Genomic DNA, 13,393 nt, shown 5'->3' with positions numbered 1-13,393 from the left:
ACTTACATTGGATCAATTATTTGGCTCTCTTGAAGTATATGAAAAAAGAATGAGAAGGTTTTCTAATAAACCTGTGAAGCAAGCATTTAAATTTAATTGCAACATCAAAAAAATTTTAGGAGCAAGCATTCAAATTTAATTGCAACTTCTCAAAAAAAAAAAATTGCATCTTTAATAAGTAGCTATAACATCCCGTCTCCACTAGCAGATCTGTCACTCTCTACCAATATTGTCTCCAATTTAGCCACCACATTCCGTATGGGATTTTAAATTCAAAACTTCCTAGGAGATCACCCATCCTAGGACTGATCTTGCTTGAGCACGCTTAACTTCGAACTTTTTTCAAATCTCGAAGCCAATCATCCTGAAAATACCTCGGTATTATGAGAGTGACTATTATATTTGAATCATCCTCTGATCTACACTTAGATAATGTGAGATTGGACTCCAGGTGACTTGCCAGTATCCTACACCCACCACACTGGTCGTCATAATCGACCCCCCTTGGGACCCAATGTCCTTGGTGGCACACTTCCGATCGGATACAGGTTATAATACCATTTATACACCCCATCTCTACTGGCGGACCTATCATTGCCACAATACTTGGTATGGGATTTTTTATTCAAAGCTTTCCAGAAAATCACCCACCCTAGGATTGCTCTTGACTGAGTGTGCTTAACTTCTAAGTTCTTTCGAATCTTGAGCCAACCTCTCTGAAAAGGCTTTGGATTTACATTTGAATCATTCCTTTATCTACATTCGAACGACATAGAATTGGATACCAGATAGCCTATCAGTGCCCGATACCTACCCACACTTGTCATCACAGCAGCATAACAAAAAAAGGAGGTTCATTCAAAAAAAGATGTAGTAGTTAAGGTTGAGGTAGAAGAGGAAGACATAATAATGGGCAAAGAACCTTTGTGGGCAATCCTAAATCTTATTGCATGATTTGCCCCCAAAAAAAAAGAAAAATAAATAAAACTAAGTATGAGTCAAAAGATTGTCACTTTAGATGCACAGCAAAATTTCTAATCATTCACAAAGAGATTGTTGGTTTAAATACATGCAAGAAAGAAACGAAGTTAACTATTTTGAAAAGTTGAAGAAAGTCAAGTATTTTATTCATGCATGCCTACTTAGTATTTAAATAGTGCCTCTAGTAGTCATATCACAGGTTATCGACAACTTTTTAAGGAGGCGGATTAAAATTTTTCATCTGAAGTAAAGTTTGAAGATGGAAAATTACATGAGGTTAAAGGAAAATAAATCACTATAGTAAATTCCAAAAAAGGTAATTCCAAGCTCATCAATTATGTTCTATCAAATCTTTCAAGTGTTAGCCAGTTATTTCAAAAAAATTATTTCGTAAATTTTTATAGAGTTTAAAGTACAATTATTGATAAAAATAAAAAAATTATAGTGGTAAAAATAAAAATGAATCAAAATAATGTTTTCCCTCTTAATTATGCCACATAATAACAAATGTACTTTTCAAAGTCAAAAAATGTATGACTCATATTTATAGTAGTATTTAAGATAAAGACATCTAAATTATAATGGCCTAAAACTATTAAAAAACAAAAATATGGTTCTAGGCTTACCTATTATTTCCCATATAAATAAAGTCTATGATGGATGCACTTACGAAAAATGTCTAGATTTTCATTTTCAAAAAATGTATAGAAAGCAAAGGCACAATAAAGTCTGTGATGGAGGCACTTGTGGAAAATGTATAGATTGTTATTTTCAAAAAATTTCTAAAAAGCAAAGTCGCCTTTAAAGTTGGTACATTCTGATATTTTTGAATCAATTCAAACTCCGTCACTGAATGGAAGAAGATATTTCCTTCTGTTTGTGAATGATTATACTTGAATGATGTGGATATATTTTCTTAAAAAAAAGTCAGAAGCTTTTTAGGTCTTCCAACAATTTAAAGTGCTTGTAGAAAAACAAGTTGGAAAGCCACTAAAGATACCCAAGATACACCGTGGTGGAGAATTCATCTTAATTGTTTATGGAATACTATAAGAAGAATGGAGTTCAAAGACAACTTAATGTTTACTTTTTCGATTCAACACTCTTAGTCAAGTTGATGGCGAGATCGATTTTTCTTTTTCAAGGTTCGAGATAAAAAATAAAAAAAGAAGGATCGCCACCCATTTCGGCTCATCCTGCAATAAAATGGTATAGTAGAATGCAAAAATATAACAATTGCTAAAATGGCTAGAAGCATGCTAAAGGAGAGAGGTCTTCCGAATGACTATTAGGTAGAAGCAGTCAACACTGCTGTCTGCATCCTGAATAGGTCTCCAACAAAAGTTGTTAAGAACAAGACTCCATATCAGGTGTGATACAAACAAAAGCCCCAAGTACAACTTTTAGAAGTATTTGAATGCATAGGTTATGTGCATTTCCCCCTATAATATAGAGAAAATTTTGATGAAAAGGAGAAAAATATATCTCCTTGGTTACAATAGTGAATCAAAATGTTATCAGTTATATTATCCAAAAATAAATAAACTAGTAATTTTTAGAGATGTTATCTTTGACGAAGCTACAACATGGAAGAGGAAAGCACTCTCAAAACAGGAGCAAAAGTATTTAAACAAACTCATACTAAGGAGAACTCAGATCTTCAAGTAGTTCAAGATCCAGATCTAAGCATAAGTCGTTAAGAAGCTCCAGGCCTCATCCAAATAGTGCATATATCTTCAAATGATAAATTACTGCCATGAAAGGTATGCTTAATCGTAGAACTCTATGGATATACTAACATGGAATTTTTTTTACATGTAAGCCTCAAAATTTTGAAGAAGTAGCAAAAGAAGAAATTTGGATTAAAGTAATAAACGAAGAAATTGCAACCATTGAAAAGAATAATACATGGTTATTGGTAGATCTACCTAAAGCAAAGATATTATTGGACTCAAAAGGTTATACAAAACTAAGTACAAAGAAGATAAAATAATTCAGAAGCACAAAGCATGGATAGTCGCCAAAGGCTATCTGCAACAACTAGAAATCAATTTCAATGAGACATTTGCACCAATTGCTCATATGAAAACTATTAGAACAATTCTCATATTACCTGCTCAAATGGAGGTGCTAATCTATCAACTAGATGTCAAATCTGCTTTTCTAAAAGGTGAACTCAAAGGAGAAGTAAATGTGGAGCAACCTTGGGTTACACTATTACAAAAAAAGAAAAGAAAAAAACTATTGCGATTAAAAAGGCACTATATGGATTAAAGCAAGCATCAAAAGCTCGGAACAAGATAATCAATTCATATTGTTGACAAAATGGATTTCAAAGGAGTCTGAGCGAGCTTCCTTATATGTCAAAAGAGAAGGTAAACAAGATATTTTCATTATCTAGTTATATGTTGATGATTTGATCTATACTGGTAGTAAACCTAAAAATGGTAAAAGAATATAAAAATGCAATCATGAAAGAATATAAGATGATAGATCTTAGCCTAGTGAAATATTTTCTTGGTATCCAAGTTTAAGAAGCAAAAGGAGAAATATTTATTTCTAAAAAAATATATATTTAAATGATCTTCTTAAACAGTTCTGCATGGACAACTGCAAATCGGTGTCTATGCCAATGGCATTAAATGAAAAGTTGTGAAAGGATGATGGAGTAGAGAAAGTTGATACCAAAATCTACAAGAGTCTGTCATATGCCTCATATATCTAACAAATACCAAGCCAAATATTGTCTTTGCTGTAATTTATGTTTCCAAGTTTATGCACAAACTGAGTAAAAATCACTACACAACAGTAAAGAGAATACTTTCTTATCTACAAGAACCAGAAAGCTTGAAATTAAGTATGCCAAATAAGTAGACAACAAGCTTGTTAGATATATAGACAGTGATTGTCAAATTCAATAGATGATTGCAAAAGCACCTCGGGATATTTATTCTACATAGGTACAAAATCAATATCCTGGTCATCAAAAGCAAAAGTAAAATATATATCAACAATAGATGTAGCATGTGAAGCAATATAGCTCAAAAGAATTTTATCAGATATGCAACTTAAAGAAACTACTCTAACAATCATCAAGTGCAATAATAATGTAATTTGTAATTACATTATTACTTGACATTAAGTTAAGAAATGTAAGACGGTTAACTAGATTTTTTAACTCAGAAATTTTCTCGATGTATTTTCACAGCCTATGTAAAACTTATAAATTGGTAAAGCCGCTCCATTTAATGTAAGCCAATCAAGCCATTTAAGTGCATTAATAAAATCAAAGCATTAAGTCATCTTCTCTCCTAGAGTTCTCTCGATATCTCCTCTCCATTTTTTGAATATCACTCCAATTAATTCAAGCCTCTTCCAATATCAAACAGTTAAGTCTCCAAGTTATTTTTCAATAGCTTCCACAATAATCCAACAGTTGGACATTTTTCTTGCACGTCTAGCTAATATCTCTGTAGCTGATTGATGTTAAAGATATACATATATATGAAGCCTACTTTCCAATAATGAAGCTTTTATTTATTAAAAATAGATAAATAAAGAAATAAAACTTAAGCCTAATTTACATGTTCTTCTTTAAATGGAATAATTAATTTCCCATTTTATGTGGTATCTTCCAAAACATAAACATCACAATATACCAACAAAACAACAAATTAAAGTTAGTAAGCTATATATTTTAACAAAAAAGACAAAAACCACCTGAATTATTTTTGTAATAATTAAACTCCAAGTGGATATCAATATATTTTAATGGATGATTTCCTTTTTTATGAAGAAAATTGCTTCCTACGTAATTTTCTCTCCACTCTTTAAAATTTACCTTCTAAAATATTCCACCTCCAGCTTTAAGGAGTATGCTCTTTGTCATAATCTCTTGCTAATGATGAACTATACCATTATCCTTCCCTTACTCATCATCTATTCATTTACTACCACCTAAAAAGTCCAACCAACTATTCTTAGAGCAAACAATGCACAGTCCCTCAAGCTTGTGGTGCTTGGCCTATTATAGGTCATCTCCAACTCTTTGGCAGTAAGCAACTAACCTACAAAACATTAGGATCCATGGCAGATAAGAATGGACTGGTTTTCACTATAAAACTCGGTCCATACAAGGTTTTGGTTTTGAATAGTATAGAAATGGCAAGGGAATGTTTAACTATCCATGACAAGGCCTTTTTCTCTAAACCGAGTGTTGCTGCTTTGGTTCGGGGAGAAGAATTTTAGTTGTTGCTTCCCTAATCCATTCTTTTAATTGGTCTCTTCCAAATGGAATTGATCCAAGAGACTTGAATATGACTAAGAAATACAATATTACTATGATGAAGGAAGACTATCCTCATTCCAAAACTAAATTTTAAGGAAATTTTTTTTTTTGGGGTAATATTGAGGAAATTTTATGTAAAATATATCTCCTTTGTGTGGTTCAATAAACAATATGGTTTTATTGTAGTTTCCAATTTATACAATTTAGATCTGCATTTTAGGATGATGCATTAACATATGATCCATTGAAGAAGAAAAATTGATTGAAATAGATAAGTTTTTTTTTTAATATTTTATTTATTTATCTTTTATGTAAGAGAAGGAAAGAGAGAATAGTTTGAGCATCTGAGAGTATAAAACAAGTAGCTAAATTGGAGTTTGTTTCTACATTATTCTATTACTCTTTGGACAATAGTTTTAAGAGTACGAAAAAAATTCAATAGCTAGGAGAAATAGCATAATACCATGCCATCTTCTTCTAAAGTCAAAGCAAATATTGATTTCTTCTTTTTTTTTTTTTTTTTGGATGAAAGCAAATATTGATGTTGGAAAAGAGAAACTATTTAGAGAGTTAATTATTACATGTACCAAAATTTTCACCAAGTTTTTTAACTTAGTGACGTGTTATAATATCACTAGATGACATATTTATATAATCTAAATATGGATAATTGAACTTTTAAATGGATAAATAAATAAAACAATTAAATATTGTCAAATTATCCACCATATTATTTGGTAAATATTTCATTGTTTTTTATTTTGACTTTTTTCTTCATTGTTTTCATTTTGTTTTGGGTTGATTTATGCCAAAAACTAAATAAATAACTATGAAATTGAAGTCACATAATACGAAGTTTAGACATGAATGTTCATTATCAATTGGAGTAAAGTGAGCAAAAAATCAAAGCTTTAAGTGCAATGTGATGGTTTTGAAAGGTATGAGAGACAAAGCAAAAAATAAAGTATTGTTTACTTTGTTAGTTTTTAAACTATATTTGTAATTGCACTTTGGTATTTGAATTATTTTTTATTATTTTGGCATTTATGATTCTTAAAATTCATTTTTTTTGGTATCATCCAGTACTTAAATTGTTTTTTAGTTTAATTCTTGGTGGTTTTGAGATATGTAGTTCACTTGCTGTAACAAGGAAACAATAAAATTACAATACCAAGCAATCTCACAAAACTCTTGCATGTTAGATCAAGTATACTACACATCTTAAAACTGCTAAAAAAATAGACAACAAATAGTTTAAGGACTAAAGTACACCAAAATCTGAAGTTTAATGACCAACATGCCAAAAAAAAAAATTTTGAAGACCAAAATGGTTTAGGGATATTGTTCATAGATTAACAGAGCCAAAAAAAATCCAAAAACAAAATATAGTTTGAGGAGTTTAATGATATTAAGGCTTTGTTTATGTCAGCATGAGGTGTCAATAATTATTGTAAATAATTGTTACGTTTATGATTGATTAGTAAACTTTTTTTTTTTGGGGCTAAAATTGGGATTCCATTGAAACACAAAAAAAAAAAAATAAAAAAAAAAAAGAGCAAGATACAGGAACTTCATCCCGGACTCAGGGAGTTTCCAAAGGTACACTATCCCGAATCACACACACACCACAGGAGGATGGTAGCTAATGAGGGTCAACTGGACCACTAAAACCTTGTTTAGTTGCCCATTTTCCCACACTATAGACTAGCTTGTTTGCCCTCCTTGGGGCCCAACCAAAAGACATACATTCAAAATTAGAAATGAAAGATATAATGTTCACAACGATACTTTCTGCAGCCCAATGCAAACAGATTGTGTCTCGCTTATTGATAGCTTGGCAAACTATTAACACATTAGTTTCCATGCAAATATTTCTCCATCCAAAGGCTGAGCCTACTTGAATTGCTCTCCAGACAGCTTCAGCTTCTGCCACTTCAGGCATAGATACTCTGACCTAAATGTTTAGACATGTATGTCTTCCTCTTTTTCGTTTCATGCCACCATTGCTAAGAAGCAACCACCTTCTGTCATTGTGCATTGGAATTAACTTTAATTATTCCGATCGAAGGATGCTTCCAAGTGCGCAAATTTGGCTCCGATCCATCCAAGCAGGTTGTCTCTTCATCAGTCTTGGAAGCTTCTACGAGTTCTCTATATCTGATGGTTACAGCATTCGCCAAAAGTATTGGATTAGCAGCAGAATTTTTATGAAAGGTTTGGTTACGCTTCCACCATAGCTGCTCCATAATTAAAGCATTGAAGATGAAAAAGTTGTTCTTATCTTCGTAGTGTACAGGTAAAGTTCCTTCAGGCTCTGCTAGGCATTTAAGATAGGATTTGAGGTCAATGTACCTAGTGCTTTCCTATCTCACACTCCTTGGGAATGCAAACCAGACTCTTTTGGCCACTTCACATTAGAAAAAAACATGCATTTCATCTTTGCAACATTGACAACCATGAACACACTGATTGTATTCAACATTAATTCCTCTGGCCTCTAAATTTGATAACACCAGTAAACCATGACTGGCAAGTTTCCAAAGGAAGAACTTTGATCTCTCATGTATTTTACTGCCACATAAGGTCTTCCACCACTTTCCACCTCTCAAACTTCCTCCTTCCACAAGCTTATAGGCAGACTTCACAGAAAACTGTCCGGATTTAGTCCCCATCCACACTAATTTATTCTCCTGAAAAAGTTTTATCCAAAACATTCTTTTTATATTCTCCACCATTTGTTGATTGAAGAGACTATTGTTGTAGTTCCAATTCCAATCACCATTGCTCTCCTTCAATGAACTAACCACGCGCATAATGGAGGGCAAATGGTTTCTTGGATTTGGTAGAAAACTTGGATTATTGGGAATCCATGGGTCTTCCCATAAGTTTATAAAATCTCCTTTCCCAGCTCTATAGCAAAGATCTTTAGCTAGCAAAGACCTTACTCTAAGAATGCCACTCCACTGCCAGGAACTTTTTTTCTTTCTGCATCTCATAAATGTAGAAAACGAAAAGTATTTGGACTTCAATGCTTAGACCCACATATTGTTTCCTTCCGTAGCCAGGCTCCACCCTAACCTTGCAACTAAGGATTTGTTGAAGCTCCACAAGTTCTTGAGGCCGAGACCACCATTTACTTTCGGTTGGTAGATTATTTTCCAAGACACTAGAGTGAAGCCTCTCGAAGTATTAGGATCATTTCTCCATAGGAAAGCCCTAGCCATTTTCTCTATGCTTTCGCACCATCCTTTTGGCATAAGAAAGGCAGACATTCAATGCAAAGGGATTAAAAATGCTACATGCTTTATCAGAGTGGCTCTTCCTATTTGAGACAAGAGTTTCAACTTCCAGCCTTGAAACCTCATTTCCACCTTCCTTCTTAAATCTTCAAATGCCACTTTCTTATTTTTTCTTAAGAACGGAGGGAGTCCCAAACATTTTGCTGCCTTCTTAAGTTCTTTCATTCTTACGCATCTTTGAATCAGCACTCTACTTTTTGGGAATACAAAGGATTATTAATTATTTATTTGACCATAGATTGATTTTAGGAATAATTGTAATTAATGTAATTTCTTTATTTTGTTTATGTATATATCTTTATATACCTCCTTGATGAAAAAGAATAGTAACATACAAAAATATTATTTGAAATTCCTCTAAGTTTCTACATGGTATCTGAGTATTCGTTCCTAAATAACGTCCTTATACGGATCAAAATTTGAACTTTGAAATTCTTATCTTGAATTAAATAAAGTTTCAATTCTGAAGTTTTTATTCCAAATCGAAGTTCTTTTTCTAAAATTTGTATCTTAAATATCGTATTTGTGGCATCTTCATTCAGAAGGCTCAATCTTAGAGAATATTTTTATACAAATCAAATCAGAATTTCAAATTTCTTACCTTGAATATTGTATCCCCTTATTTCATATTATGAATTACAAATCAAGCCTTGAATTGAATTTCAAATCCCAAATTGAATTCTCATACAATTTTTTGAAAGTTTGTTAATGATTATTGATCAGAGTCAACTAGAATCATCATTTGAATATATAGGATTGGAAGTTATCAATGAATTGGAAAATACAATGGAGCACCATCTTGAATAGCATCACTTGGAAAAGTACCATCCGATGGAATGGCATCTAGTAGAGCCCCATCCCATGACCTAATATGTTCTTATTGTAATAAAATAAGTCAACTGAAACAAAGATATTATAAGATAATTAGTTATTTTGATGGGTAGGTCTTCAGCAAGAAACCCCGAACATCCAGGTATGGCAGATAAGCTATCTATTTTTTCTCCAAACTCTAAGAATAGTACATGAATTATTGATACAGGTGCATTCAATCATATGACCAATGATTCAAGTCAGTTTATTCTATCTTTTCCTTAGTCTCTCATATCCACAGCTAATGGCAATACCTCTCTTGTTATTAGAAAGCCTCTATCCTTTTACCTGAGAAACTTACTTTAGATATTGTCATTGTTGTTCCATCTCTTAAGTATAATCTATTATCTATCAACCAATTAACTCAACTATAGCATGTACTATGACCTTTTGCCTTTATATTGTATTTTTCCAGACATTCGAAATCAAGAGACTCTTGGTTATGGAGTTAGACAAGGAAAAGTCTACCATTTGGATCTAGCAAAAAATGGAAACCAAAAATGTGTCAAATAAAGTGGACTAGTGAAGTAATCAAAACTTGGGAAACTATTTGGATAGCATCGAAGATTAAAACATCTATCTTTTGGCTAACTTGAGAAGCTATTTGGCTATGGCATTGGAGATTAAAACATCATTCTTTTGGCTATATTTGAAAGTTGCAACCTCATCCATTTTTTAAGGTAAGTGATTTAAATTTTCAACATGAAGTTTGTGAAATGGCTAAAAGCCACCCAATTTCTTATTTGCCAAGCTTTAATAAATGTTCAAAACCTTTTATGGTCATTCACTCTAATGTTTGGGGTCTTGCAAAAATTCCATTCTTTTTCTCAAACTTGTTATCTTGTCACTTTTATTGATGAATGTACCCTAATGAGTTAGATATCTTTTCTTAAAAATAAAAGTGAAGTATGTATAGCATTTCAAAAATTCAATAGTATGGTTACTACTCAGTACCAAAAACATATTCAAGTCTTTCAATCTAACAATGGAAAAAATTTTGTGGATGCATCCTTAGGAAAATTCTTAAGGAATCATAGGATTCATCATAAAACTCCTCTACCTATACTCTGGAGCATAATGAATTGGCTGAAAAGAAGAATCGACAAATATTAGAGGTTGTCTGTACTTCTCTTTTGGCATGAAGATGCCTCGGTGTTATTGAGGAAAGGTGGCAAAATCCGTTGTATATCTCATTAACCAAACATCATACAAAGTCATCAATTTCCAAACTCTACAACATATAAGATGCAATCCTTCCTTTCCATTCCTCATCCACCAAATCTCAAATCCTGAATTTTTGGTTGTACCATATATGTCACATTCCCAATAGTCAGTAAAGTAAATTGGATTCATATGTCAGAAAGATGTGTTTTTGTTGGATATTTTGATTTTCAAAAGGGGTATAGATGTAATGATCCTCAAACTCGAAAGAACATGTATTGCTAGATGTTTCTATTCACGAATTGGAGCATTACTACTCAAGGAGAGTTTCTAAATCTTCTTTTCAAAAAGAGAGTTATAGTGAAGAGAACATGCTAAAAGGTGGAGATGAGTCTATGGAGTTAGAAGAACTTGGCGAAAGGTTGCAAAGCACTAATAATGAATCTAAAAGTGCCAAATCCAGTAATGATCCACTGGATGAAACAGTTGGCATAGAGTCTGAAGATATTAAATTTGGAGATATACCACTGAATGAATTTGGTATTGGCAATGAATCTAGAAGTTCCAAATTCAATGATGTACCACTAAATGAATCTAGTATTAACGAAGTTAAAGCTTCCAAATCTGATATTCTTGATGAATCCCACGTTCCTGACATCTCTTAATCCGACTTCCATGATTTGTCTGACCTAATGGTAGAGTTACTCCTGTATACACCAATAACTGAAGATCTTACCCAAAATGTTCATCCTTAGGTAATCTCAAATCCTAATCTAATAAATTTGATAATTCACCTGTACTTACAGGAGACATAGAACCTAGGTACTCACAAAAGGACAAAAGAAGAAGTACTAAAGAAAAAATATGAACCTAACCTTAAAGCCAAGGCTAAGTATCCAATTAGTAACCATGTGTCAAGTCATATCAATAACCATGTTTCAAATCATAGATTGTCTAAATTGTATGTATTTACCATTAATCAATTATCTTATATGCCTATTCCTAGTTAGTGTACAAGATGCATTGGTAGATTTGGAGTATAAAAATGTAACTAATGAAGAAATGGAAGCTTTCTAAAGGAATGCAACTTGGGAACTTATGTCATTGCCTAATGGAAAAAAGACAGTTGGATGTACGTGGGTATTAACAGTAAAGCTTAAAATGAATGGTAGCATTGACAAATATAAAGTAAGGTTAGTTGCAAAAGGATATATGCAAAAATATGAGGTGCATTATTAAGAGACATTTCCTTCAATAACCAAGATCAATACAATCTGGATTCTTATATCCATAACAGCTAATTAAGATTGACCCATTGAACAATTCGATATTAAAAATGATTTTCTTAATGGGGATTTAGAAGAGAAGTATATATGGATTTGCCATTTGGAAGTAAACGTGGACCCTTTGGTAATGGTAAAGTTTGTAAGTTGAAGAAGTCTCTATATGGATTGAAACGATAACCAAGAGCTTGATTTGGGAGATTTTTGAAGACAATGAAGGCACTTGGTTATAAACAGGGTACTTCAAATCATACTTTGTTCATAAAACATAAAGCAGGAAAAGTAATAGCTTAAATTGTATATGTGAACGATATGGTTTTAACAAGTGATGATCCACATGAAATGAAGCAATTGTAACAATATTTGGCCACCAAATTCGAAATGAAGCATCTTGGTCAATTCCAATACTCCTTATGGATCAAAGTTTCAAAATTAAATCATGAAATGTTTATGTCACAAAGAAAATATGTGCTAGTCTTTTAACTGCAATTGAGATGTTGGATTGAAGAGACGCCTATAGAGATGAATTATAGACTTGGAGAATATTCAGATCAAGCTCCTATAGAAAAGGGTTGTTATCAACAATTAATTGGAAGATTAATCTACTTGTCACACACAAGATTGGATATAGGTTGTGCAAAAGCATAGTTAGCCAATTTATGCATGTGCCAAGTGAAAAACATATGAAGGCTATGTATCAAAACCTAACGTATTTGAAAAATGCTCTAGGAAAATATTTGTTATTTTCCAAAAGTGATACCTTGGGTATTGTAGGATACACAGACCCTAATTGGGTAAGGGATCAAACTAATAGAAGGTCACATCCGGATACTTTATGTTTGTCAAAAGAAATTTAGTCAATTGAAAAAGCAAAAATCAAAAGGTTGTAGCAAGACCTAGCACAAAAACAAATTTTGAGGTATGGCTCATGGTGTATGTGAATTACTTTGGGTAAAGAATATTTTGAAGGATTTGGATTTTAACTATCAAAAGTCGATGGATTGGCATTGTAATTATAAAGTAACCATTAAAATTGCTTATAATCCAATACACGTGATCATACTAAACATGTGAAAGTTGATCGTAGCTTCATCAAGGAAAATTGGAATTGGAAATCATTTAATTTCAATTTGTTAATTCAGAAGCCCAATTAGCAAATGTACTTATAAAGGCTATATCTGGAAAGATATTAAATGCTTCAATTGACAAGTTAGGCATGATAAATATTTATGCTCCAACTTGAGGGGAGTGTCAGCATGTGATGTCAATAATTATTTATTTTAGGATTGAATAGTAATTATTTAATTGACTACAGATTGATTTTAGGAATAATTGTAATTATTTAACTGACTATAGATTGATTTTAGAAATAATTGTAATTATTTGTAATTGATTCCTTATTTTGTATAAGTGTATATATTTATACACCTCATAGATGGAGAAGAAAAATACCACATAGAAATATTATTTGAAACTCCTCATAGTTTCTACAGTTTGTTATGGTGGAAAAG

The sequence above is a fragment of the Ziziphus jujuba genome, chromosome 6 (genome assembly GCF_031755915.1).
Source record: "Ziziphus jujuba cultivar Dongzao chromosome 6, ASM3175591v1".
Taxonomy (NCBI): Eukaryota; Viridiplantae; Streptophyta; class Magnoliopsida; order Rosales; family Rhamnaceae; genus Ziziphus; species Ziziphus jujuba.
Note: the sequence above shows the minus strand (reverse complement) of the source record.